Below are 27,700 nucleotides of genomic sequence, written 5' to 3'. Positions count from 1 at the left end.
ATACTAAATCGGGCCAGCCGCATGGAAATCTGAACACTAATTCTGGCGAATACTTGCATAGTGCATTAATCGCTTTGTTGTCTCAGCTTAAATGAAAGCGTATGTATATTCTACTTCACCTCTACCTATAGAGACTAAATCCATTTGATGTATCCAGTTGTGCTAAAGCCAGATGTAGTTACTATTTAAACGTTGTACACAACGACGTTCTGTCACTGCTGTATACGGATACAGTTAGATCGAACACACGTTTAGCTAATCGGCCACCCAGCGAGGTAGGACTATGAGAAGAAAAGCGCTGAACTAAACTGAGGTGACAAAAGTCACGGGATAAGAATTTTCGCATATACAGATGGCGGTAGTAACGCGTAGACAAGGAGGAAAAGGGCAGTGTATTGGCAGAACTGTCATTTGCACTCGGGTGATTCACGTGGGAAGGTTTACTTCGTGGTTATTGACGCACGGCAGGAATTAACAGACTTTGTACGAGGAATGGTATTTGGAGCAAGACGCTTGGGACCTGTATCTCGGAAATCGTGGGCGAATTCAGTGTTCCCAGATCCACAGTATCAAGAGTGCGCCGAGAATACCAAACTTCAGGTGTTACCTCTCACCACGGACAACGCAGTGGCCGAGAGCACCGGTGTTTGCGTTGAGTTGTCTGTGTTAACAGACAAGCAGCACTATGTGAAATGACCGCAGAAAGCATTGTGGAACGTACGACGAACGCATCGGTTAGGACAACGCAGCGACATTTTGCGTTAATGGTCTATGGCAGCAGACGAACGACGCGTGTGCCTTAGTTAACAGCAGGACATTGCGTGCTGTGCCTTTCCTGGGCTCGTGAACATATCAGCTGGACCCTCGGCTTTCTGGAAAACCGTAGTCTGCCATTGCAGTCTATTATTTCCTTTTTGGTTGTAGCTCGAGAAATGACGAAAGTGTTGGTTACTACATGAAAGCCATATCCTCCAACGCTTACGTTCTATACATGTCAGTACCAAAGGGAAGTACTAAATCTAATAAGGTAACATCATGGACTTTAAACTTGGTCCGATAGACATTGATTCTTAATGCTGACAGGATGGCTTTCAGATCCAGTATGACCACCTTAACTGCCACTGAAAAGTAAAGTCAATTAAAAATAAATAAAAATACATTTGGAGCAGTGGAAATCGAACCTCCAACCTGCATAAACCAAAGACGATGTGACCCCGGTAGACTACGAGACAGCATCATTAATTGTTCATTATTGGACTGTTTCTGAAACGATATGAATTTCACAAAGTCTGTTTATAGAGGAGAAAATCAATTTTTTTTAAATGACATAAAATGGTAGGCCACCTTTCCACGATTGCTTTTACACGTCGCTTGTATATTACGGTTGTCTACTTTCACAGCAGTTAAGCTTTTAGGCTTTGCCAAATGAGATCTTATTTCGTTGGAGAGTAATGCTTGAACTTCGTAATTTTGTGATCCCTACCAAACAAATTTTTCACAGTGTGGAATACTTCGAGGCACTAGCAAACCAATGTGAAAAATAAATCTAAATTCCAATGAGATAGCGGTTTTATAGGTATACGAGGTGTTCTTTAACAACAAAAGCAAAGTAGCTTATCAGCTGTATTTTTTTGCATAACACAGAAATTCAGTACGGTATTATGTACGGCGATGAGACAGTAACAGTAGTTAACAGTCGGTGTTAAAAACATGCCTTAAGTACATGAGTTTTATTCTGGCACCTCACTGAATGACGTAAAACGTTTACCACATATGGCAGTTTCTTCCCACGATACAACAGCACAGGAATTCATGTTTTCCGTTGGTACCAGTGTAATATACACTGTCCAGTTACATTAAAGTGACCACGTGTCATAGGCCTGAATAGTCAGCCTTTGCATCACGGAACTCTGTGAAACGCGTATGAAGAGAGTCACTGAGATTCTGAAAGGTACCGACTGGGATGTGAAGTCATGTCGACGCAAGGTCCGTGGCCAGCTTCGCTATGCTGTTCGGTTGAGAATCCCTGGTGCGAAGCCCACCGAGGTGGTCCCACAGATTCTCGATTGGGGTTATATCCTGGAAATTTGCTGGGCTGGGGTGTACGATAAACTCACCCTGGTGTTCGCCCGACCGCGGACGTACATTTACAAAGTAAACTGCGTAACTTGTAGCTAAAAAAAAGGTTCAGATGGCTCTAAGCACTATGGAACTTAACATCTGAGGTCATCAGTCCTCTAGACTTAGAAGTACTTAAATCTAACTAACCTAAGAACACCACACACATCCATACCCGAGGCAGGATTCGAACCTGCGACCGTAGCAGCAGCGCGGTTCTGGACTGAAGCGCCTAGAACCGCTCGGCCACAGCGGCCCACGACATGTAGCACTGTCCTGCTGGTACCTATCATCATTCCGATGAAATAAAAATTGCATGTAGGGGTACATGGTTCTCAAGGATAGATGCAAAAGTTGTAAGTAGCCTGCTTGTATGTTTGTATGTTGGCAGCGGTATAGACTGTGTTAACATCGCTGACAGCTCTCTGCGCCCGAGGCAGGAGCTTCTGTGGTTGAACGGTCTAGCAGTTAGCGCGCGGATAGGGAAAGATTTGGACACCATTTTCTTACTGGAGACTCAAAGTTGGTAAGACATGAATTGTAAAATGAGGATGTATGTATTTGGTAATGTTTAAGTAATGGAATTATTGACAACTATATAATTTTTGGAACTGGATGTCACAAGAATAAGGTAAAGTCTTCTAAATACATTATTTTCTCTTCAACATTTCTTTTGCTAACCATTTGCCTCCTAGTAGTTAGTCTGCAGCAGTTAGAATCTTTTTATTTAGCTGATTGTAGTTGCCGTAATTGTTGTAGTTCGTGTTATGAAGATTTTCTGTGTGGTAAGAAAAAATATGGGTTATTGTTAAGATTTCTTGCAATTGAGGGCCATTCTTTTGTGTTAATTATTTGAAGTCATGTTGTCACTGTATAGCAGTCAGCCTGCGTTAGGCTTTTATATTGTGGGTAATAAATGAATAGGTTAAGTTTGAGTTGTCTTTGTCAGGGAAAATTCCGTAGATCAGCCTTCAAATAATAAAAATAAGTAAATACCAGGAGTTTCACCGTGCCTGAAATGATAAAAATAAGTGAAGAGACAATAGTTTCACTCAGTAGTTTAACGTGCTCAGTAGTTTTAAAGTGTGTTGATTCATTGTGCCTTCCTGAATGACGGGAACACCCAAGGAATGCCCCAGACCATAATGCTCCCTCCTCTAGCCTGGACTCTTCCGACAATTGCTGCAGGATGTGTGATTTCAGACTTTCATGCCGTACACGCCACCGCCATCTGTCCGATGGTGCATAAAACGTGCTTCATCTGTAAAGGCCACCTGTCGCCAGTCACTGGACGTCCATTTGCGGTGCTGGGGCGCAGGTTCTAGCCTTTGTCGCCAATGAACAACAGTCAACATGGGTGCATGAACCAGATGCCTGCTGTAGAGGCCCATACGTAGCAGTGTTGGTTCATCTGTGCTGTCAGTTGCTCAACATTCGCACGTCTATTCGCCTGTACACGTCTCCGCAGCCGCCGTTCAGCCCTGTCATCCACGGCCCGTGGTGCACGAGTGTTGCCACGGCTCCAGTTTTGGGTAATGCGATTTTGCCACACACCGTGTACTGTAACCACGGCGGTAGGTGAACATTTTACAAAAGTTTCGGAAATGCCTCCGCTCTTGGCCCTTCAGGGCGTCAGATAGATCGCTCCGTTACTGCATTATGACAACGACTGTAGTGTTTTCCGTGTCCCCCTCCCTGATCCTCTTTATATACCCTCTACTGTTGGTGCTACAACCTGTCATCTGTGAGTGTAGACGTCGAACATAGGCGTGGTCATATTAATGTGACTGGACGGTATGCAACGTGTAAAACATTTCGCTTTAGCCTTTGTCCAGATGATTTAGTAGGTTTTGTATGGTATGATCTGAAAGCATCATTTGTTACTAAATTTCAGATTCGAGTATTTTAGTAGACACTGACGATTAAATTACCTCCTAAGACAACGTTCTTATTCTTGTTGTTGTCTTCATTGTAGACACTGGTTAGACAATGTTCACCATACAAGCCTTTTCGTGTATGCGTAAGTACTGAAAACTGCTGTACTCAAGCCTCTATCTCCCTCTACCATTTTAAACCCACACATTTTCGTCCATCGCCATAATGATAATTCCTTGACGCCTCAGTATGCGTCTTATCAACCGATCCTTTCTCCTAGGCAAGTGTGCCACAAATTTCTTTTTCTTAATTTCGACTCAGTACCACCCTATTATTTATTCGATCTAAGCTTCTAATTTTCAAAATTTTTGTGCAGAAAGTTCATTTCTCTTCTTAGACACGCAATAATAAAGAAGTATCGGTTAGACAGGTAACACTAATTCACTCGCTTGAAATTATGTGTCGTATTTGTATCGACTGGTTTGACTACGAAATGCGACTATGGAGTGAAAGTAGTTGGCCACTAACGAAACATTTGTTTGATTTGATCCATTATAAATGGTTTTTGAGAAATTGCAACTGTAGAAACAATAGGTTTGTTTATAAATAAATAAATCAATCTACTGCTACCAGTCACGATTTTTCCTTATTTTACTTTAAACACGACGCGTTTCGAGAAATAATTCCCATTTTCAAGTGCGTTATTTGTGTGTCTTAAGCCATTTCTTTTGATGTTGTCAGTGTATGAATCTGCTTCATTTCGTTTACTTTTACTGCAATATATAAGAAATTTTTTGTGAAGTTAGTGGCGATATTTAGAAGAATTTGTACTTACAGTGACGCACGGGATTAGCCGAGCAGTCTATAGGCGCTGCAGTCATGGACTGTGCGACTGATCCCGCCAGAGGTTCGAGTCCTCTCTCGGGCATGTGAGTGTGTGTTTGTCCTTAGGATAATTTAGGTTAAGTAGTGTGTAAGCTTAGGGACTGATGGCTTTGGCAATTAAGTACCATAAGATTTGACACACATTTGAACATTTTTTGGTACTTAATTTTCTAATGCTCCATTTGTGCAGAGTCTCACACACAATAAACATCACAAACAACTTGTTGTACACTTTACACATCAAAAATATCTTATATAAACAAAACAGTTACAAAGATCTTCTTACAGGTAGTCCACATAGATAACATTATAGGTCATCCACAGATTATGATATACTTTTGTACCGAGGTTATTTATCTTACCAATTTGACTCTTCAATTAATTATATTGATTTTACAATTGTACTTATTTCTATGTTTTACTATTTTTATTTAAGTATATTATAGAAATATCTGAAGAAATTCAATGATTAATGTTCAAGTTTTTAATTTAATATTTTATCTTCATATTTTCTGTAACGTGAATACGTCTCCAGTTCTTCAATCAGATCCATTTTATAGCGTTTATTTAGTCGGTGGAGTACTTTGACAATTTTCCAAATGGGTGTCTTGTATTATGTATGTGTGTTGCTATTGCTGATGTAGTGTGTTTGTTGTGTGTGTATGCTCTAATGTGCTCTGTGTAGCTGGTGTTGAAAATTCAGCCTATTTGTCCTAGGTAGAACATGGAACAATCCTGGAATGTTACCTTGTATATTCCAGAGTCTGAATATGGATCATGATTACACTTTGTATTATGTATTAGTTTTTCCTGTACTTTATTAGATGTAGATAACTCAAATTTTTACTCTTTGATTTTTGAAAATATCTTTAATCTTCTGTGATACATTGCCTACATATGGAATACTAGACATACATTTGTTTTTCTCTTTTTCTTCTGTGGTGCAGTTTGTACCTGGGTTTTTCTTCACTTTGTCTAAGATTGTGTGAACCATGGAAGCATTGTAACCATTGGCAACTGCAATCTTTTTCACTGTGTTTATTTCTTGTGCATATTTTCTTGGTTCATTGGTATTTTTGTTGGCCCATGCAGCATTGACCTGTATGCTGCCTGTTTATGGATATTTGGGTGACATGAGGTTGCAGGGATTGTGGTGTTGGTCATCGAGTTTTTCCTATAAATTTTGAATGTGCATGTGTTGTTGTGTCTTTTAACATTTAGGTCCAGAAAGTTCATGCTTTTCTTTCACTCATGTTCCACTATAAATTTCATTTTCTCATTTAGATTATTGAAATGATTTAACTGTCTGTGATATCTTTGGTATCCCCTTTCACTAACAGTAGTGTGTCATTTACATATCTCCTATAACATTCTATTTTTTTAAGGCAGGGTTCTTGGCTGTCAAATAATTTTTGCGACTGGCAGCAGACTATTTATTTATTATATTATAGAAATATCTGAAGAAATTCAATGATTCACTTTCAAGTTTTTCATTTAATATTTTATCTTAATATTTTCTGTAATGTGAATATATCTCCAGTTCTTCAAGCAAATCCATTTTATGTCCTTTATTTAGTCGGTGGAGTACTTTGACATTTTGCTCTATTTTTCCAAATGGGTGTCCTCTATTATGTATGTGTGATACTACAGCTGATGTAGTGTGTTTATGCTCTAATGTGCTCTGTGTAGCTGGCATGTTACCTTGTATATTCCAGCGTCTGAATATGGATCATGATTACACTTTGTATTATGTATTAGTTTTTCCTGTATTTTATTAGATGTAGAAAACCCAATTTTTACTCTCTGGTTTTTGAAAACATTTACAATCTTCTGTGATACATTGCCTATGTATGGAATACTAGATATACATTTGTTTTTCTCTTTTTCTTCTGTGGTGCATTTTGTACCTGGGTTTTTCTCCACTTTGTCTAAGATTGTGTGAACCTTGGAAGCATTTTAACCACTGACAATTACAATCTGTTTCACTGTGTTTATTTCTTGTTGCATAGTTTCTTGGTTCATTGGTATTTTTCTTGGCCTATGCAGCATTGACCTGTATGCTGCCTGTTTATGGATATTTTGGTGACCTGAGGTTGCAGGGATTGTGGTGTCGGTCATTGAGTTTTCCTATAAATTTTGAATATGCATGTGTTGTTGCATCTCGTTTGTTTTGCTCATGTTCCACTATAAATTTCATTTTCTCATTTAGATTGTTGAAATGATTTAGAATGTCTGTGATGTCTTTGGTATCCCCTTTCACTAATAGTAGTGTGTCATTTACATATCTCCTATAACATTCTACACTCCTGGAAATGGAAAAAAGAACACATTGACACCGGTGTGTCAGACCCACCATACTTGCTCCGGACACTGCGTGAGGGCTGTACAAGCAATGATCACACGCACGGCACAGCGGACACACCAGGAACTGCGGAGTTTGCCGTCGAATGGCGCTAGCTGCGCAGCATTTGTGCACCGCCGCCGTCAGTGTCAGCCAGTTTGCCGTAGCATACGGAGCTCCATCGCAGTCTTTAACACTGGTAGCATGCCCGACAGCATGGACGTGAACCGTATGTGCAGTTGACGGACTTTGAGCGAGGGCGTATGGTGGGCATGCGGGAGGCCGGGTGGACGTACCGCCGAATTGCTCAACACGTGGGGCGTGAGGTCTCCACAGTACATCGATGTTGTCGCCAGTGGTCGGCGGAAGGTGCACGTGCCCGTCGACCTGGGACCAGACCACAGGGACGCACGGATGCACGCCAAGACCTTAGGATCCTACGCAGTGCCGTAGGGGACCGCACCGCCACTTCCCAGCAAATTAGGGACACTGTTGCTCCTGGGGTATCGGCGAGGACCATTCGCAACCGTCTCCATGAAGCTGGGCTACGGTCCCGCACACCGTTAGGCCGTCTTCCGCTCATGCCCCAACATCGTGCAGCCCGCCTCCAGTGGTGTCGCGACAGGCGTGAATGGAGGGACGAATGGAGACGTGTCGTCTTCAGCGATGAGAGTCGCTTCTGCCTTGGTGCCAATGATGGTCGTATGCGTGTTTGGCGCCGTGCAGGTGAGCGCCACAATCAGGACTGCATACGACCGAGGCACACAGCGCCAACACCCGGCATCATGGTGTGGGGAGCGATCTCCTACACTGGCCGTACACCTCTGGTGATCGTCGAGGGGGCACTGAATAGTGCACGGTACATCCAAACCGTCATCGAACCCATCGTTCTACCATTCCTAGACCGGCAAGGGAACTTGCTGTTCCAACAGGACAATGCACGTCCGCTTGTATCCCGTGCCACCCAACGTGCTCTAGAAGGTGTAAGTCAACTACCCTGGCCAGCAAGATCTCCGGATCTGTCCCCAATTGAGTATGTTTGGGACTGGATGAAGCGTCGTCTCACGCGGTCTGCACGTCCAGCACGAACGCTAGTCCAGCTGAGGCGCCAGGTGGAAATGGCATGGCAAGCCGTTCCACAGGACTACATCCAGCATCTGTACGATCGTCTCCATGGGAGAATAGCAGCCTGCATTGCTGCGAAAGGTGGATATACACTGTACTAGTGCCGACATTGTGCATGCTCTGTTGCCTGTGTCTATGTGCCTGTGGTTCTGTCAGTGTGATCATCTGATGTATCTGACCCCAGGAATGTGTCAATAAAGTTTCCCCTCCCTGGGACAATGAATTCACGGTGTTCTTATTTCAATTTCCAGGAGTGTATTTTCTTTAGGCAAGGTTCTTGGCTGTCAAATAATTTTTGTGACTGGCAGCAGACTATTTATTTATTAACAAACCTAGTGTTTATACAGTCGCAGGCTTTCAAAAACCAATTATAATGGATCAAAACAGATTGTTTGTGCCAAGCCAGGCAATGAAAGCTACATATATAAATACAAAAACCTCAAAATTAAAGTACTATAAACAGTTGCACGCCTAAGATTCAACAAGCACTGTCAACAACTAGGCATAATTCCGAAATATATAAAAGTGAAAATATATTCTGGCAGCAGCATATGAAAACTTATAAAGCACAAAGCAGAAAAACTCTGACTGAAAACAAAAGAAGGCAATTACACAAGAACGACTTACTAAACAGAAAGCTGCTCAGCATGCAGATAGAAGCAGCAAGCAACATGGAACCCACAGTTTATGACAGCATTTGCAGGCACATCCAAGACATAGTCGACAAGAAGTACTTTACCATTTGCAACAAGCATAACAAGGAACTACAGACCTTGACATCCAAACAAGATAAGAGATCCAACCTTGAGCTAACTGACAAAATCACACACCCATTTTACAATAGAGTGGTGAACAACACAGACATTAAGTTCAACCAAAGAGGTAAAGATCTACTCCAAAAAGGACTAGAGTACAATGTAAAAACTAACCTCGACGACCATACACTGAAACAGGTTATAGCTGCAACCAAAAGTGCAGCAGATGCTCCAAAATTAAATTCAAATACAAAAGCAGCAATAGGTCACACAGTAAGGAAGCTTCTTGAGAAAGAAATGAATAAAGATAAGTTTAGATATAAATATGCAATAAATGATACAAAAACTTTAAAATGTATAAACAATAAACTGAAAAACGAGTCCATAGTTGTAAAGTCAGACAAAAGTAATATGTTAGATGCGATGAAAGAAAAAGAATACATAGACAAAACAAATGAATTTTTTGCTGCTAATAATATTCAGCACATTGAAAAAGATCCAACCAAGCAATTTCAAAGTAAAATTAAGGAAGAATTAAAGCACACACATTCCCTGTTGACAGAAACTGAAAAGAAATACCTTACATGCATGAATCCAAAAGTACCATGCCTAAGAGAACAGCCGAAAATACACAAAAATTGAAACCTGATACATTCTGTGGTCAACTCTATAAATAGCCCAGCATACAAACTTTCACAAAAACTGAAGAACATACTAACGTAAAATTACACATATTAAACAATATATCCCATTAAAAACAGAATATTCTACCTAAAGAACTAATAACCAGAAAGCTCCCCAAAGATGCACAATTTATATCACTTGGAATCACCAACCTTTATTCAGACATAGCCATACAAGAAGCTCTAACAGTAGTAGAAAAGAACCTTATGCAACACAAGAAACTTTCCTACACAGAGATTGTCGAATTTATGGAACTCCTTCAGCTAACCCTAAGTTACAACTACTTTACCTTTAATGACAACATTTATAAACAACCAGATGACCTAGCAATGGGATCATGTATATCCGGTACCATATAGCTAACATATACATAAATCAAATAGAACAAAATTTATTATACAGCCAGGAACCTTGCCTAAAGAAAACAGAATTTTATAGGAGATATGTAGATGACACACTACTGTTAGTGAAAGGGGATGCCAAAGACATCACAGACATTCTAAATCATTTCAACAATCTAAATGAGAAAATGAAATTTAAAGTGGAACATGAGCAAAACAAACGAGATGCAACAACACATGCATATTCAAAATTTATAGGAAAACTCAATGACCGGCACCACAATCCCTGCAACCTCATGTCACCAAAATATCCATAAACAGGCAGCATACAGGTCAATGCTGCATAGGCCAAGAAAAATACCAATGAACCAAGAAACTATGCAACAAGAAATAAACACAGTGAAACAGATTGTAACTGTCAATGGTTAAAATGCTTCCAAGGTTCACACAATCTTAGACAAAGTAGAGAAAAACCCAGGTACAAAATCCACCACAGAAGAAAAAGAGAAAAACAAATGTATATCTAGTATTCCATACATAGGCAATGTATCACAGAAGATTGCAAATGTTTTCAAAAATCAGAGAGTAAAAATTGGGTTTTCTACATCTAATAAAACTAATACATAATACAAAGTGTAATCATGATCCATATTCAGATGCTAGAATATACAAGGTAACATGCCAGCTACACAGAGCACATTAGAGCATAAACACACTACATCAGCTGTAGTATCACATATTCATAATACAGGACACCCATTTGGAAAAATAGAGCAAAATGTCAAAGTACTCCACCGACTAAATAAAGAACATAAAGTGGATTTGCTTGAAGAACTGGAGATATATTCACATTACAGAAAATATTAAGATAAAATATTAAATGAAAAACTTGAAAGTGAATCATTGAATATCTTCAGATGTTTCTATAATATATGTAAATAAAAATAGTAACACAGAAATAAGTACACTTGTAAAATCAATATAAGCAATTTAAGAGCCAAATTGGTAAGACAAATAACCTCTGTACAAAAGTAAATCTTAATCTGTGGATGACCTATAATGTTATCTCTGTGGACTACCTGTAAGAAGTTCTTTGTAACTGGTTTGTTTATATAAGATATTTTCGATGTGTAAAGTGTACAACAAGTTCTTTGTGATGTTTATTGTGTGTGAGACTCTTATTTTTCGAAACGCATCGTGCGAAACGTAAAATAAAGAAAAATCGTGACTGGTAGCAGAAGATTTATTTATTTATAAACAAACCTACACATTTGTGTTAGTCTTAAGCTACATGTAGGAAATAAATAATTTTTTAATGGTTAATTCCCAATTTTACCTATCTGGATCAAAGTAAGTGATTTTTAGTATTTATGTTGATTTTTCTTATTTCTTGTACTGAGTCGTAGAACCGAGCTATCTCTAAGAAGAAAAGACAAATTATTTAATGAAGGAATGAAATTAGTGGAAAGCAATAATTATTCTACTCTTATCTCCTAACAGGCTTCTGCATGAAGTCCCTAAATTCACACCATATATAATCTGTATTGCACGCTGTTAAAGTCAGAAAACTGTATTTAGCTTGAAGTGTTACTCCAAAGTATTGCACCGAACGACACAAAACGATGAAAGTAAGCAACGTAACTGTGCTTTTAATGTCTAGCTCAACTTTCTCAGACAAGACTCGATTCATAAATAAAACATTTTTATGTTATTTCAGCTTTGTTGTCCTATACTCTTCCCAACTGAATTTATCATAAAATCGTAATACTACGAGTTTAACATCCAGGCTCTTGTTTCTGCAAGACTCATATTTTATGTATCTGCTCGGCGATAACCTTTTACAGTTTCTGTAGAGCATGTAGGGAGTTCCTTTTTTTAAAGTTTAATGACGATGTATTGACTAGAAGCTACATATTAATGTCCACGACCATTACGTTTACAGGTCGTTTCGAAATTATAGTTGATTTGATATTTATTGCAATGTTCGTATTATCGGAAAAGTACATAAACATATTACGTTTCTGACAAGTGGTCATTCATACAAAAGGGAACACCTTACAGATTGAGAGCACGCAGCTAGTTACAGCGCTGGCTGAAGTTTCATAATTAAAACAGACATTCTTTGTTTTCTATTGGAGCGACATGGCTTGAATTTTTGTCTGAAGTTTCTGTAATATCGTAACACTACAATTTATTTAAAATTATTTTCTGATTTACGAATTCAAATGCCATGGTAATGCCTTTCCAGAGAAGGATTAGACTTTCCAGCAAAAGAGTGAATGTAACATGGGGAGAGGTCTCCTGAAATGACTGGATCGTCAGAAAACGACTTCTGCTTTTTTTTTACCCTGTCTCTGAACACCTCACCCTGACGCCCACAGGACATTATAACTAATCTTATTGTGCTTCCAATTTGGCAGCTTCCTTTCTTATAAATGAGACTCGAATTTGTCTAAGAGTATTTAATACTGGCTCCAGTCGCGAGCGATACAATTCAGTAATGATATACACGGTCCAGTCACGATGATGTGACCATCTGTCGAGAGCCTGAATAACCGCCTTTTGCAACACGGACGAGAATGTAGATAGTTAAAGAGATTCTGGAAGGTACCGAGATGGGTGTAGAGCCATGGCGATCCCAGTGCAGCGGCCAGCTGAGCTACAATGAAGCGCCAAAGAAACTGGTATAGGCATGTGTATTCAAAAACAGAGATACATAGACAGGTAGAATATGGCGCTGCGGTTTATCAGACAAAAAGTGTCTCGCGCTGTTGTTAGATCGGTTACTGCTGCTACAGTGGCAGGCTATCAAGATTTAAGTGAGTTTGAACGTAGTTTTATAATCGGTGCACGAGCGATGGGACACAGCATCTCCGAGGTAGCGATGACGTGGAGGTTTTCCCGTACGAGCATTTCACGAGTGTACCGTGAATGTCAGGAACCAGGTAAAACATCAGATCTTCGGCATCGCTACTGCCGGGAAACAATACTGCAAGAACGGGACCAAACGACGACTGAAGAGAAGCGTTCAACGTGACAGAATTGCAACCCTTCGGCAAATTGTGGCGGACTTCAATGCTGGGCCATTGAAAAGTGTCAGCGTGCGAACCATTCAACGAAACGTCATCGATATGGGCTCTCGGAGCCATAGGCCCACTCATGTGCCCTTGGTGACTGCATCACACAAAGCTTTACTTCTCGCCTGGGCCCGTCAGCACTGACATTGGACTATTGATGACTGGAAACATGTTGCCTCGTTCGGACGACTCTCGTTTCAAATTGTACCAAGCGGATGCACCTGTACGGGGGGGTAGACAACCTCTTGAATCCTTGGTCCCTGCATGTCAGCAGGGGACTGTTCAAGCGGTGGACGCTCTGTAATAGTGTGGCTCGTGTGCAGTTGGAGTGATGTGTGACCTGTGATACGTCTAGATACGACTTTGACAGATGACACGTACCGATGCATCCTGTCCAGTTGAAATGACTCTGAGCACCATGGGACTTAACATCTGAGGTCATCAGTTCCCTAGAACTTAGAACTGGTTAAACCTAACTAACCTAAGGACATCACACACATCCATGCCCGAGGCAGTGATCGCGCGGATCCAGACTGAAGCGCCTAGAACTGCCCGGCCACACCGGCCGGCTAAACATCCTGTGTGGTCACGTGCATCCATTTATGTCCATTGTTCATTCCCACGGACTTGTGGAATTCCAGCAGGACAATGCAACATACCACACGTTTAGAATTGCTACGGAGTTGCTCCACGAACACTCTTCTGAGTTTAAACGCTGGCCAACAAACTGCCCATACATGAAGATTATTGCGCATATCTGGGATGCCTTGCAACGTGCTGATCATAGATTTCCATCCCGTCGTATTCTTACGGATTCATGGACAGCCCTGCAGGATTGATGCTGTCAGCTCCCTCCAGCACTACTTCAGACATTAGTCGAGTCCATGCCACGTCGTAGCGCGGCACATCTGCGAGCTCACGGAGGCCCTACATGATATTAAGCAGGTGTACCAGTTTACTGGACTCTTCAGTGATGGTTTCACGCTTAAGGTCCATGATGGCGGCGGTCCCACAGATTCTCTATTCAATTTAATTCCAGACAGTGGATGTTTGGTAACAAGGGAAGTACGGTAAAGTCATACTGGTACTCGTCGAACCACGCACGTACACTGACAACTGTGTGACACGTTGCATTGTCTTGCAGGTAAACGCCATCGTGCCGATGAAAAACGAACTGCACGAAGGGTTGCTCATAGTCCAAAGAATAGATGCATTCTTGTGTTTATCTATACTCCCAGTAGTTGTACTGTTGTGCAAATCATAGTCTTCATCGCTGATGAACAGCAGTCGTCAAGGGTGAATGAATCAGGTGCTTGCTGCAGAGACCCATACGCCGTGATGTTTGCTTAGTGGTTCACGAAGGTACACTGTTGGTAGCACGTTGGTTCGCCTGGGAGGTCAGTCGTTCAACAGTTGAACGTCTATTCGTCCGTAAACATTTACGCAGTCGTCGTTCACGTTTGTCATCTACGACCCATGGTGCACCACAGTTCCCTCGGCGCCAGTTTTGGATAGAGGCATTTTGTCGTACACGGTATTCTTTAACAACGGTCGCCCGCTACCCGAAAGCTAATGATCATGCCTTCTTGGGCGTCAGATAAACTGTTCCGTTTCCGCATTACAACTACTGCACTGTTTTCCGCGTCCCCCTACCCGACGCGCTTTGTTTACCCTCGTTTGCTGGTGCTGCTACTTGCCCTGTGCGAGCGATCATTGCACGTTGACGTCGAATTTAGACTTTGGCCACATTACTTTGACTGGACCCTGCAGTTTTATTCGGGTGAAACACTACAATAAAGGACATAAAATAAAAATCGCTGTAAAACCTAAGTTGTTAGTATAAAATCATAACTGGGGTCATAGTTTTAGGATGTGACTGCATTACAAACGTTCCGTTCCTATGGACGCCTCTAACAAAGCATGTTAGCGGACTGATACGTCAAAGAGTGAAAGTTTATCTCACAAGGGGATCGTACGAAGTTCCCTCCAACGGTTTGTTTCATATCAACAGAGAGTGTACGGCACGCCTAGGAAGACGCAACTCTAAACCATTTTATAGGAGATCGATTTTGAAAACTTTAGGAGTCTTTATATACCTTGTAAGATCGCAAAAATTCAAACGGTCCGCAGCCGAGCGAGCAAGCGCATAGCGTCTTTGGGTCGAAACTCGCTGCTAGTACTTTTTTTTCGTTACTACAGAACTGTAACAACATGTCTATTATGACCACGTAAATCACCGATATTTATTGATTCGTTTATTATTTAAATAAATTTCTCCTCAAAAAAAGAAAAAAATAACTTTTCGCTTAAGGAGATTGGAAAAAAGGTGCCTAAGGTCTTTCAATCAGATCAGTATAGTCATTTCATTTACATTAATGTATCTTCATTTACGACAGATATAGGCATAATATGTAACCTTTTGAACACTGCACCAGTCTGCATAATACTGATCGCAGAAATGCAGAAGACAATCATTATTGCTACATACAGGACGTGTGACGACTGACGAACTTTAGCATGTGTATGATTTGCAATGTGTATAGCAAAACAAATTTTGTGACGTTCATAAACAATTCTCGGCCATCACAAGATTTGGTGGCTTACCACGCATGTCGAGGCTTGTTACCAAATATTGATACGATTGATTGCATTTTTGTGCCGCAATCTCCGGAAGCTATTTCTCTATTCGGTTCGATGATGTACTTGCAATTTTATAGTCAATAAGTAAGGTTCTTTGCCAGCATGTAAAAATGAGGCTGCACCATCGGAGTACGTTGGAAGTTATTATTTTAATATTGTACGTTGGCAGAATAAAGTACCAGCAGCCAGATTAGATCTGAGGACATCGCACTGATTGAATTAACAGTTTACTAGCTCAGCTACGGAATGCTCCAAAGTATGTATGCAGGTCTAAAATTTTCAAACCCGATTTTCTCGGAAGCGGTTGATACTCGCGCCTTCTTGTCGTGCTCCACACACACCGTCGGCGTGAATCAGATCGGGGAGGGCAAGTTCGTACGGCCACGGCCCCCTTGTCATCTTCAGAAGGCGATTAAAAAATTAAAAAAAAACCTGATCACTGAAGCAAAATCATGAGATATGCATGAAGTAATATTAAACTCGCCGTGTCCATATAAATAACTTCCTGATACCAGTATTTGAATAACTCGTGTTTATAAGTGTCTCGTTGATATCCGAAAAACGCATAAAACTTATTTTGATATCGAAATATGTGAATATCAGTGCACGGCAACAGAACTATGTAAAAATTTAAATATATGGAGCTCACTCTGCAGATGCTAAATCCAGACCATCCGGTAGAACAAACAATTCGCCATCGAGAGATAAACCTGAGTTTAAAATATTGGCACTAGCTATTGCTAATCTTTGTCTTAGTCTTGTGAACAATCACTATACCAAAATTTTCATTTAATTACGGAGCAAATGAACATAAAAATTAACGCATCTGACTTTCTGACAAAACTGATTGAAAATTCACAATATAGCACTTTACTGAAATCTTCTACTGGTATTTAGCCTCTGAACTGGTATGATGTTAGTTTCACAAATACACTTTCAGAAACAGTGTGCCTTAAAATGGAAACGAACCTTGATGGAAATGAAATGTATTGCCATACCTGGCGCACGGAACACTTGTCTGCTCTGTAACCTGTCACTATTAAGGAATGCTGATGTGACTGACCAAAACCAAATTTCATTTTCCGTACTTGCAATGTGCAATGCAAAATGGTATCTTACCAGTTTTCACAAAACGTTTCTTAGTAAAGAACTCGGGATGTGCAGTGGATGTAAGTAAACACAGTCATGAAAGAAAATGAATGCAAAATGAGGAACTAAATTTAACGACTGATAAATGAGAGCAAAGACTCCAAGGATAACGATGTTTCATTAAGCCATGACAACAATACATAATTTCATAAAGTTCGGACACTTAGATAAGTTAGTAAAATATTTATTAATAACTTTCCTGAGAACAATTATTTTTGTTGACACTTGATTAAAATTTCTACTGCAAACTTCAGCCAAACGCAATATTCTATAAGAAGCTATACAGTAACAAAAATATAAAAAAGCTGAATTGTCTTGAAATTGCTCTTTTGACATTTTTCTATTGGTATGATCTCTCTTTATTCCTCAAACCATATTAGCACAAAATCCTTTTTAAATAATGCTTCCATGTTTCTCAAGGTAAGTACACTCCCAGACCTTCCAACAAACACCACTACTACTCTCTTCAAAAGGAGTATCGTCTCTGAACAACACCTGCGGTTCAAGAACAGACATATAAAGAATATGGTAATATCGATACTGTAGAGATTGAGAACTTTCATCAAATTCGCAACTACCTTTATATTTATGGTCAAAACGTCTTGAAAATATAATATCCAATAAGGCAGATGCCTTTCATCACCTCTTCCCGATTAAAAAATAATTTTGTACAGTGGCTTCTGCTGATACAATAGCAGGAAGTACTCAAAAAATTCTCCAAAAGAAACATGCACAAAAGCAAGCTACAGAATGATACAAATATGGTACGTAAAATGCAAGTAACAGTTCTTACATGCTAACAAGCGTACAAAGCTTTCAGTAGTAAGTATTTTACGTATTTGTCATGACAAAGAAGACATAGATTAACAAGAAGCTTGCTGTGGTAGCTCAGTAATCTAGGTGAGTCAAATACAGTGGCATAGATACATACAGTTTTACAATAAGGTACAAAACACTACAAGTTATTGTAATTATTAACTGTACAAATGTGTAAAAGAAACTTATAAGGACAAGTAAGAATTACTGTCAGTGCAGATGTAGTCATCTGTGTTTGGATAAAGGTCAGGTGCCTGCTTATTTTGTAATACCAGAAAAGAGGGAAAGATGTAGAATCATTTGGTAACCTGTTCAGTACATTCTGAAACAAATGAAGGTATCTATCCCAAGAGTTGTGTTTACAGTGACAATAGAAAATGCAGTTTCCCAAGCTTTTTCATTAGACGTTCATAAGGGTTTGAAGATGCATGATACAAGAAAATAAAGACAGGTTTAATTCTCCTGTGGTATTATGTATGCAACCAATGCTGGGTTCAACTGAGTCCCATTGTCAGATATTACTTTGTCTATGAGACCAATTTCTTTAAAAAAGTGTTTGACAAATGCTGCGGCTACAGATTTTGCTGTTGCTCAATGCAGTGGGGTAAATGACACAAATTTCGACGTAAGTTCTACTGCCACACAAACAAAAGACTAACCAATGTTTGTTCTAGGAGGGGTCCAAATAAATCGATAGCTGTGAGTTGTCTTAATTTATTAGGGATTTTGGGAAACAAGCGGGGCAGATTGGGATATAGTAGGAAGTTTTACGTTTTGACAGAGTTTACACTTTGAGGGCACTTACAGAATTCTTTTCTCAATATTGTGAAAATAACATGAGGCATGTAACTTAAGACATTTTTGGGACTCAAAATGGGCAACTAAGGTGTATGTATCACAAACGTTTGTTCACTAAGTCATCAGGATTGCATACCGACCATAATTCACTATTAGGACTCCTAATTTTGAAAAGAAAATTGTTCTGCATCAGGTAAAATTGTCTAATAGCTACATTGTCCTGTCATTCTATTTCTCTTCGGTTTCCCTCCATACGATCCTTATGTTCCACAGCAATGTCAGCGAGAGTTAATGAAATGTAATTCTGAAATGCAGGCTTCTGAATATAGAAGATAATGAATTTATTTTCTGACAATCTTACTCAGTTGCTTTGACAAGACTAACAGGTAAACGGGACAAAGTGTCAATATTATGTTTTGTGTTCTCTGAAAATAAACAATGGTAAAATGCAAGTTCTGCAAAGTTAAGGGCCAATACTTAAGGCGACCGTTATTTAACCTAGCAGTCATCAGAAACAGAAGGGCACAGTGATCAGTATACAGTTTGGTACGCCTGCATATAAGTAGTACAATTTATCAAAAGCCCAAACGATAGCCAACACTTAGATTTCAGTTACAGAGTAACTGCGTTCTGATCTATATAAAAAGCGACTGGCAAATGCAATAATCCTTTCGGTAACGAAACCATTTTCTTCAAATCTGGAGCTGTTAGCAGAAATACAAAAGTTACATGACAGATCTGGACAATCTAATATAGGAGCAGCAAGAAGTGCGTCTTTCAAACCTGAAATTCATTCTGAGCTACCTCGTCCAGTGCCACACAATATTCTTACCAGTCAACTCATACACTGTGGGAGTTGTCAATTTTTTTACATTAATGAAGTGACAGTAGAAATTAATGAGCCCTAAAAGCCCTCCGAGTTGCCATTTGGTTGTAAGTAAAGGCATTTTTGCAAATAGCTTTCATCTTCTTTGGATCAGGCTGAATTCCTTCATTAGATTAGATATTACCAAGAAATTCCAGACTGTGGCTTTTCCAAATTAAATGTGATACCAAACTCAGAAATACATCTAGCAGTGAGTTAAGAAGACTGTTATGTTCTAACCATGACTTTTCCACAATGAGGAAATCATCAGCTTAGGTGGTAATTACTTCTTGAAACGTTCAGGAAGAAAAGAATGTAATCCCCAAACAAAGATGAAAGATGAAATATTAAGTCTAAAGGGCAATTTACAAAACTTGTAACAGGTACCAAAGCAAAGAAATCTGTATGTTTCCTACAAGCAGGTGCAGTAGTATTTGCCATAAGCTGGATCTGCGATATGAAGTAGATAATACCTCGAATGTCTGAGGACGATCTGTTTCAGGAAGAATAATGGTATTCAGTTTTCTGGAACCTAGCACCAAACGTATTAATCCATCTCTTTTTCTCAGCAGTATGAATTGGCCTGTTGTAACAGCTCACGGCCTGTTCAATGACACCTTGAGCTAACATGGAATGAATCTCTTTCCCTGGACATCAATGGAATTGTATAAGGTGGAACAAAAAAAGTAGTACGTTCCTTGACTTTAAATTCATACATAAAATTTCGTATGGAACCAGGTTTATTGAGAAAGACATCAGACTGTAAGATATCGAATAACTCTTGTCTATCTACTTCAGGAGCGTCCTCTACACTGTCTATTTTGTCACATATAATTTCAGAGATATCAAAAGACTGTCCATCTCCTGAGAAGTACTTGGTTTATGACTAATAGCTTAGTGGAAGATTGTGATATTGATGAGGATAAAAATGTCGTACAGTTGATGTCTTCTTCCTCCTTTGAAATCCAGTCCCCGAATTGCAAATAGACTTATCATCAGTTTCAGCTTTCACCTTAGCATTATTAAAGTTTAGAAGAGCCTTGTATTCAGTCAGGAAATCTACACATAATGTAATTTGTATAGTAAGAAGGGGTACAATTAAGAAGTTAGCAATGAACTAATGACCTTGGCAAATAAAATCTAAATGTGTCGATTTGGTTCGTTGCAATGCAAATAATGGACAAACAGTTAATTTCTGACATTTACTGAAAGCTGCCCTTCTGATAACCGAAACAGAATTACCCGAGTCTAATACTGTTGATAAAGAAGCCTGTCCACCATAAACTGACACTATTGGATGGATTGAGATGTTCTAAGTCTCTACCTTCCCTTCAAACAAGGTGTCTCTAATATCATCAAACTGGACAAAATTTATTCGACTCTCCTCTGAATCCATGTCGCAAAATGTTTTTCCTAAGAAAGTGACACCAAACTCCACTACCATACCATTAGTTACGTTACCTACTGCTTGTAGATGCACATCTGTTTCATATTCACTGTCATAAACTGAACAAGGCATGTAATTAGTTACGCAGTAAAAAAAATACTGATTTCCCTAAGTTTAGTGCTTGGTCATCAACAGTCTCTATGATAACAGGATTATGGTGGTTTCATCTAACATCTGTTCCTCATTTCGGATACTAATATGCTCACACTGTTAATTTTGTTTACCAATGGGTTCACAATGTATGACTTTCATGGTATAAATAAAGGAATTCTCTGTAGCGACAAACGAGTCGTCTGGCGCATGTGCCATCAGTCATCCGTGTGACAACCCGTCACGTCTAACGAGGATTAGATGGTACAGTGTAATCTCAGCTACTTCGGTACGTCGTTCAGGACTGAAATTCCCACGATCGTGCCTCTCTGGATTATTTCTTTCGTAATAACTGTTACAGTCACGTGGACTATATCGTGTTTGGTTGTAATAATAATCATGTGATCTGAAATCAGTTTTCTCAGTTTCTCGATTTGAGTAATGGTTTCGCCTTTCACAACAATTACTGTTATTCTTTCATTATACTGGGTTCTGTTGGTATCATCATTACTGGCGTAATTTCTTCGGTTCCTAAAACCACGACCTCTGTTCCTACCTCTGAAATTGCTGCGATTGTTAGATTGTTCTTTCAGATGCGAAGTGTATGAATAATTGTACTCACGGCTGTTATGAAATTGATTGTTCTGTTCGTAACTGTTATTTCGATTTCCATAATATCCACAATCGAATCTGTTTCGTCGTGACTGGAAATTTTGTCTGCTGTCATCTCTGTGTTTATCTCCTGAGTAAAATTCCTCAATGACAATTTCAAGCTCTTGCAGTTGCAAGTCCTCAGTGTCATCTTGATAGCATCCTGACAAAATAATATGTCGCAAGTTGTCTGGTCAAACAAATTCTTATTAATTCAGACGGTCTGTACGCGTTCGACAGAAAGCGATTCTTGCGTATCGTGTGCTGAAAATAGTCTCCCGCGCTGGAAAAGTCTGATTGTCCAAAATTCTTTGCCACAATAATACTGTTTTTCACTCTGTCTTGTGTTGCTTCATACCAGTATGCAAATAAGAATGCGTGATGAAATTCACCTTCTGTTTGGAATTCTTGTGCGTTTGCTCTCATTCTTGTGGCTGGTTCAGAGTCCAAGTCCCCCACACACATATTCAATTTTGTGAGCAATTGACCACGAAGGTGGGAGACAGTGTTGGAGTTGCTGTAGCCATTTTGTGGGATGCATATCATTGGGAGAATTAGGAAGAACTTTAAACTTTCTAACTGTAAGAAAATGTTTGCAATCGAATGAATCATTCAGGTGAGAGGGCAATTTATTTTTCCCACTATTTGTGGTATACACGCTGTCTTGTCTGCGTAACGCACTGTCTTCGTCTATCAGCTCGCCTGCATGTCACGAATCAGAAATATCGGCAGAAGTATTAAAACACAAAGTACGACAATTGGCATCATTATGCCCGTGGCTAATATTTCGTTCAACACGTGGTAATCGATTACCAAGTTTCTTTACATCAGACTTGCGCTGTTGGTTAATGGTTACTTGTGCCTGTTTAAAACGTTGAAGAGAAGGATATTCTTCCCAATCGGCAAATGGAACATGCTGTGTACCATGAGAAATTTTGTTCGAACTGGTAGGCAGCTGGGTCACCGTTACAGAAAGTTCGTCTATCTGTTTGTCAACTTTATTTAACTGTTCTTTGGTAGCAAATTCTGCCTCTTTAGCATTGAGCAATGCACACTGCTCTTCAAGACTTTGTATCTGGGTTTCAAACCGACTATCCTGCTGTTTTAAAGGTGAAATTTCGGCCTTTTCAATGTGTTCAGCTCTCGACTTTTAATTATTTATTATCGGGTTGAACTCCTCACGTACATCTTGCCTAATCTGTTTTAACTCATCCTTAAAGTACTTAATCTCTTCCCTAATCCCTTTAATCTCTTCTGTAAGGTTGTTCAGATTTCTGTCATAGTCTTCAAATTTTTTGTCCAGCCTCCTGTAACGTTGTTCAAATTTTCTGTCTCGTACTTCAAATTTTTTGTGCTGTGATAATACCTTCAGAACAATTTGCAATAAATCCTTGTTCATATCCTTGGCACTGCTACAGAAAAGGGTAGAGATTGGCTCAGGTTGGTCAACAGTTGTGGATGCAAAACCTGAATCTTTAACTATCGAACCTGACTGTTATGGCAAATTACATCCTACAGACTCAGTTTCCAAAGCAGAATTCCTACGTGCACTTTCTTATTGCATGTTTGACATGGAAAAACTACGCTGTTCATTCCTGTCAGGAAATGTTCTCTCTGTCTCAGTTAAATCAGTGTTGCGAAAGCATCCCTGTTCAACTGTACCTTCTCGGTCTACAGAATTACCAAAAGCTACATCAGCTCCAGTTGCGATATTTGACCCCTATCTCTGATATATTTTGACATTTTAATGCAATGATAGTAACATAGCAAACAAAAAGGTAAACTTGCAGACATAAAAGATCACTACTACAAAATTACTACGAAAAATCACTTCCTATAAATATTAATGAAAGAAAAATATATAAACTGCCACTGACAGAATTCATTGTGTGAATGCAGACCCAAACTTCTGATAATATCGCTGTGCAATGAAATACATTTATTTCATCAAAGGGACACAAAGTGCCACATAATATGAAAAAATCTATGTCTAATCATATAACACCAATGCTTTTAACAGGAAACATATCATTAGCAATTCCAAATAGCAATGGAAAAAGCACTCATTCTAAGCACAATACAACAGTGCAAATACATAAAATGAAAGAATTTCACTTGTACTACACACTGTAAAATACTTGTCACAAATCGCTATTCAGAATTGCAGAAAAATCTATTCCTGCACAAGAAAACTTTGTTCTTTAGAACATTTGCCTGTATTGTTCACTGGTAATACATTTGCAAAACAAACTGTGTTGGCGTCATGTTATACGGCATATAATCACATCAATTATTGCGTCACGAATCTCGAAAGCAATTTCTGAGTCAAAGCCTATAATTGAAATTTTAATTTGTGATTGCAAAACAAATCTTTATCGCGCTGCAAATATAAGTGCAATACCTATAAATACATATCCTGGCAATAAAGGTAAACAGGTAAAAGTAATGTTGTACTTAGACTCCTATTTGTATTTATTGAAACTCGTGTTTGTAATTGTCTGAGAAATGTATAAAACTGATTTTGATGCCGAAATATGTTAATCTCAGTGCAGGGCAACAGGACTATGTAAAAATTTAACTTTGAACGGAAAATATCTGAAGCACACGCTAAACGGTGCTAAATCCAGACCAGCCGGTACAACAAACAATTCGCAAAACAAAATGATTGAGATTAAAATATTGGCCTTGAATATTGCTAATCTTTATCGTACTCTTGTAAACAATTATTATACGAGAACTGTTACTGTAATCATAGAGAAAATGAACATAAAAATTAAAGCGTCTGACTTTCTGATGAAACTGCTTGAAAGTTCACAAGATTGCAGTTCACTGAAATTTTCTACTGATATTAAGACTATGAACTGATATCACATTATTTTCACAAATACACTCTGAGAATCAGTATGCCTTACAATGGGCATGAAACTTGATGGAAATTAAATTTATTGGCATATCTGGAGCGCGGAACGCTCGTCCGCCCTGTAACTTGTCGCTGTGAGGACCTGACCGTCAGAACCCAAATTTCATTTGGCATACTTGCGATATGCAATGCAAGACGATATGTCACCAGCTTTCACAAAATGTTTCTTAGTAAAGAACTCGCTATGTGCAATGCGAGTAAGCAAATACACTCATGAAAGAAAATGAATGAAAAATAAGGAAATAAATTTAACGACTGATAAATGAGAGCAAAGACTCAAAGTGTAAATATGTTTCATTAAGCCATGACAACAATACACATTTTCACGAAGTTTACACATCTAGGCAAGTTAGCAAAATATTCCTTAATAACTTTCCTGTGTACAATTACTTGCCTAGACACTTGTTTAAAATTTTTAATGCAAACTTCGGCAACACACAATGTTGTAACAGTAAGAAATTACACAGTTAGAAAACTATAAATAAATTGAATTACCTTAAAAATTACCCTTTTGACATTTCTCTATTCATATACTCAGGTTTTTTTTCGCAAAACTTTTCAGCACAAAATCTTTTTTAAATAATGCTGCCTCCATTATCCGGCAGAACAGCTTACACCCGTCTCAAACGAAGTGCATTGCGAGATAGTCCAACAAACACTAATGCTGCTCTCTTCAAAAGAGGTGGTGCGTTCAGGCACCTAAAATTTTAGAAATTGAGCACTGCTCATCGAAACCATCTCACTCCGTTGTACTGTATCTCCTGGGGTGGTCATGAATTTGAAATCTGTAAATGCCATGTAGTGATAATTATTGTATAAACAGCTGACGATTATACCAAAGGTTAAACAAATGCGTTGTGTTGCAATATATTCCATGGACATTCGAGATTCTGTACCTGAACCTTTTTTTTTGTCGTCTTCTGTTCTTGGACTCGAAGGGAAAAGAACGATTGTCAGAGGTTCACCTTGCTGTAACACTCTATGTAAGTTGTAAACATGACTTAAAATTTGTGTACGGTACGTAATTATTTGTAAACCTAAGCCTTGCTTGTCCTGAGCAGACGTGGCCTTAACGGAACACTGACCATTGTTAGGCTTCATACCAGAAAATAATTAGCAAATCTCTTTCAGTTCATCTTCGAGACGTGCCGCAGGCTAGGACACTAAACGTTCTTAGAGATTCTACGAGTTATGCGGCCGCTACGAATAATTTAACATATCCCACTTTCAGATTTTCTCAATGTTGCGAGATAACATCCCAGGCAGAAAGGCCTGGGCACAGGATTCTAGTTCAAGTATAAGATTTCATTACCAAAAGATTATTCTTGTTTTCTTTTAATGTTATTCGAGACGAAAACACGATCTGGAGTTACAGGTTTTATTACTTCACATTGAACTGACATACGAAATATCGTTTGGTGCTACAAGCACATAAATTTTAACTCTATTTCTGATTTATATTGAGGAATATCTGTGATGATTCAAGAGACAATTAATTATTTATAATCCGGTAACTACCCTGAGTACTGAGTTAGTTTGCTGCTTACTGATCGGCGTTGGGCTAAATTAAATTACATTACACTGTTCATAGTTTTATTAGAGTTATTTCTCTTTTGTTTTGACGTCACTTTATTAGAAGCTATCAAAGCATATATAAATTAAATTAAATTACGTTACACTGCCTTAAACCCCTCCTCAGTAAATAAACAAGAACTTCTACATTCTCTCTTTAAGAATCTTAATCCTTATACTATAAATGTGTGTAATAACAATTCATCCTCACCAAGTCACTTCATTCACAGCATACTAACAACACTACCATTTTCATACATATATTTTTGTCATTTTCATTTACTCTTTAGGAGTCCCTGGAGTACTTCTTCCCACGCTATTGCTTCATTCTGACGATATATTCACAGGACATGGCGTACATGTATATATTTTGCTCTATGTACAGTACAGAAATTAGTTAATATTCCTTAAATGTCAGTATCGTGGCGTACACATTTCATGTCTTAATCCTTAGAAAAATATCTTAATTCTTTAAGAACAAGCGCCTTCAGCGATAAACACCACCCGTTCCGTACATTATCTGTTAACCAACACTACTGCAAACTTGTTCAGAAATCTATAGTCTACATTCTTCCTCCTTTTTAATCTTTGTTACTTCTTACGTAATGACTTATTTAGGAAAAGTGGTTGGAGAAACTCGCTTAGTTTAAGGAGTACGTTGAGACAATGCGTTGGATCTTCAGTATTTTCATTGTTGCACTCGACCTGTTTATGATACACGAAAGTTCTCTCCCTGCTTGAACTTGGCAAGTATTCTTGTTAATTGTATAAAAATGGACACGAATACAAAATTCTGACATAAAAATCTAGTTATACACTATTACTGACTCATAAAGCAGGAATCGTACTATGTTGTCCTTTATGCAATCCACTGCATGGTCCCAATAAACGCTGAATTGTTCTAGTTTCAAACACAGTTTCCTTCTCTATCTAAATTTGAAGGGTTTGTGCCACAAAGGCAGTAGGAATACTAAAATTTGAGAAAAATGGTTCAAATGGCTCTGAACACTATGGGACTTAACAGCTATGGTCATCAGTCTCCTAGAACTTAGGACTACTTAAACCTAACTAACCTAAGGACATCACACAACACCCAGTCATCACGAGGCAGAGAAAATCTCTGACCCCGCCAGGAATCGAACCCGGGAACCCAGGCGCGGGAAGCGAGAACGCTACCGCACGACCACGAGCTGCGGACCTAAAATTTGAATTATGTGACAATGTTAGTGAGTCGTCTCTAGACAGTCGGAAACAAGAGGTTTTCTGGGACCTTTACATCGTGTCTGAAATACAAATTAGGTTGTCCTGTCTGAAATACGCATTAGATTTTAAGGTTCAAGTTACTGTCGCTGCCACAAATAAATCATTAGGAACTTAGAAATCAGTCTTTTCAAGATCACCACTATCCTGACCTAAATCCTGTTACCAACAGTGATTTCGAGGCAGTAATTTTCGAAGGCTTAGGATGACTCCTAGTCATGTGCCAGCTTCGCCCACACCTGCACTATGGTGATTATTCATGAACGGGCAGGCAAGTACAATGTATTTTCA

The sequence above is a fragment of the Schistocerca gregaria genome, chromosome 1, assembly GCF_023897955.1.
Source record: "Schistocerca gregaria isolate iqSchGreg1 chromosome 1, iqSchGreg1.2, whole genome shotgun sequence".
NCBI classification, from domain to species: Eukaryota; Metazoa; Arthropoda; class Insecta; order Orthoptera; family Acrididae; genus Schistocerca; species Schistocerca gregaria.
This window is presented reverse-complemented; position numbering follows the sequence as displayed.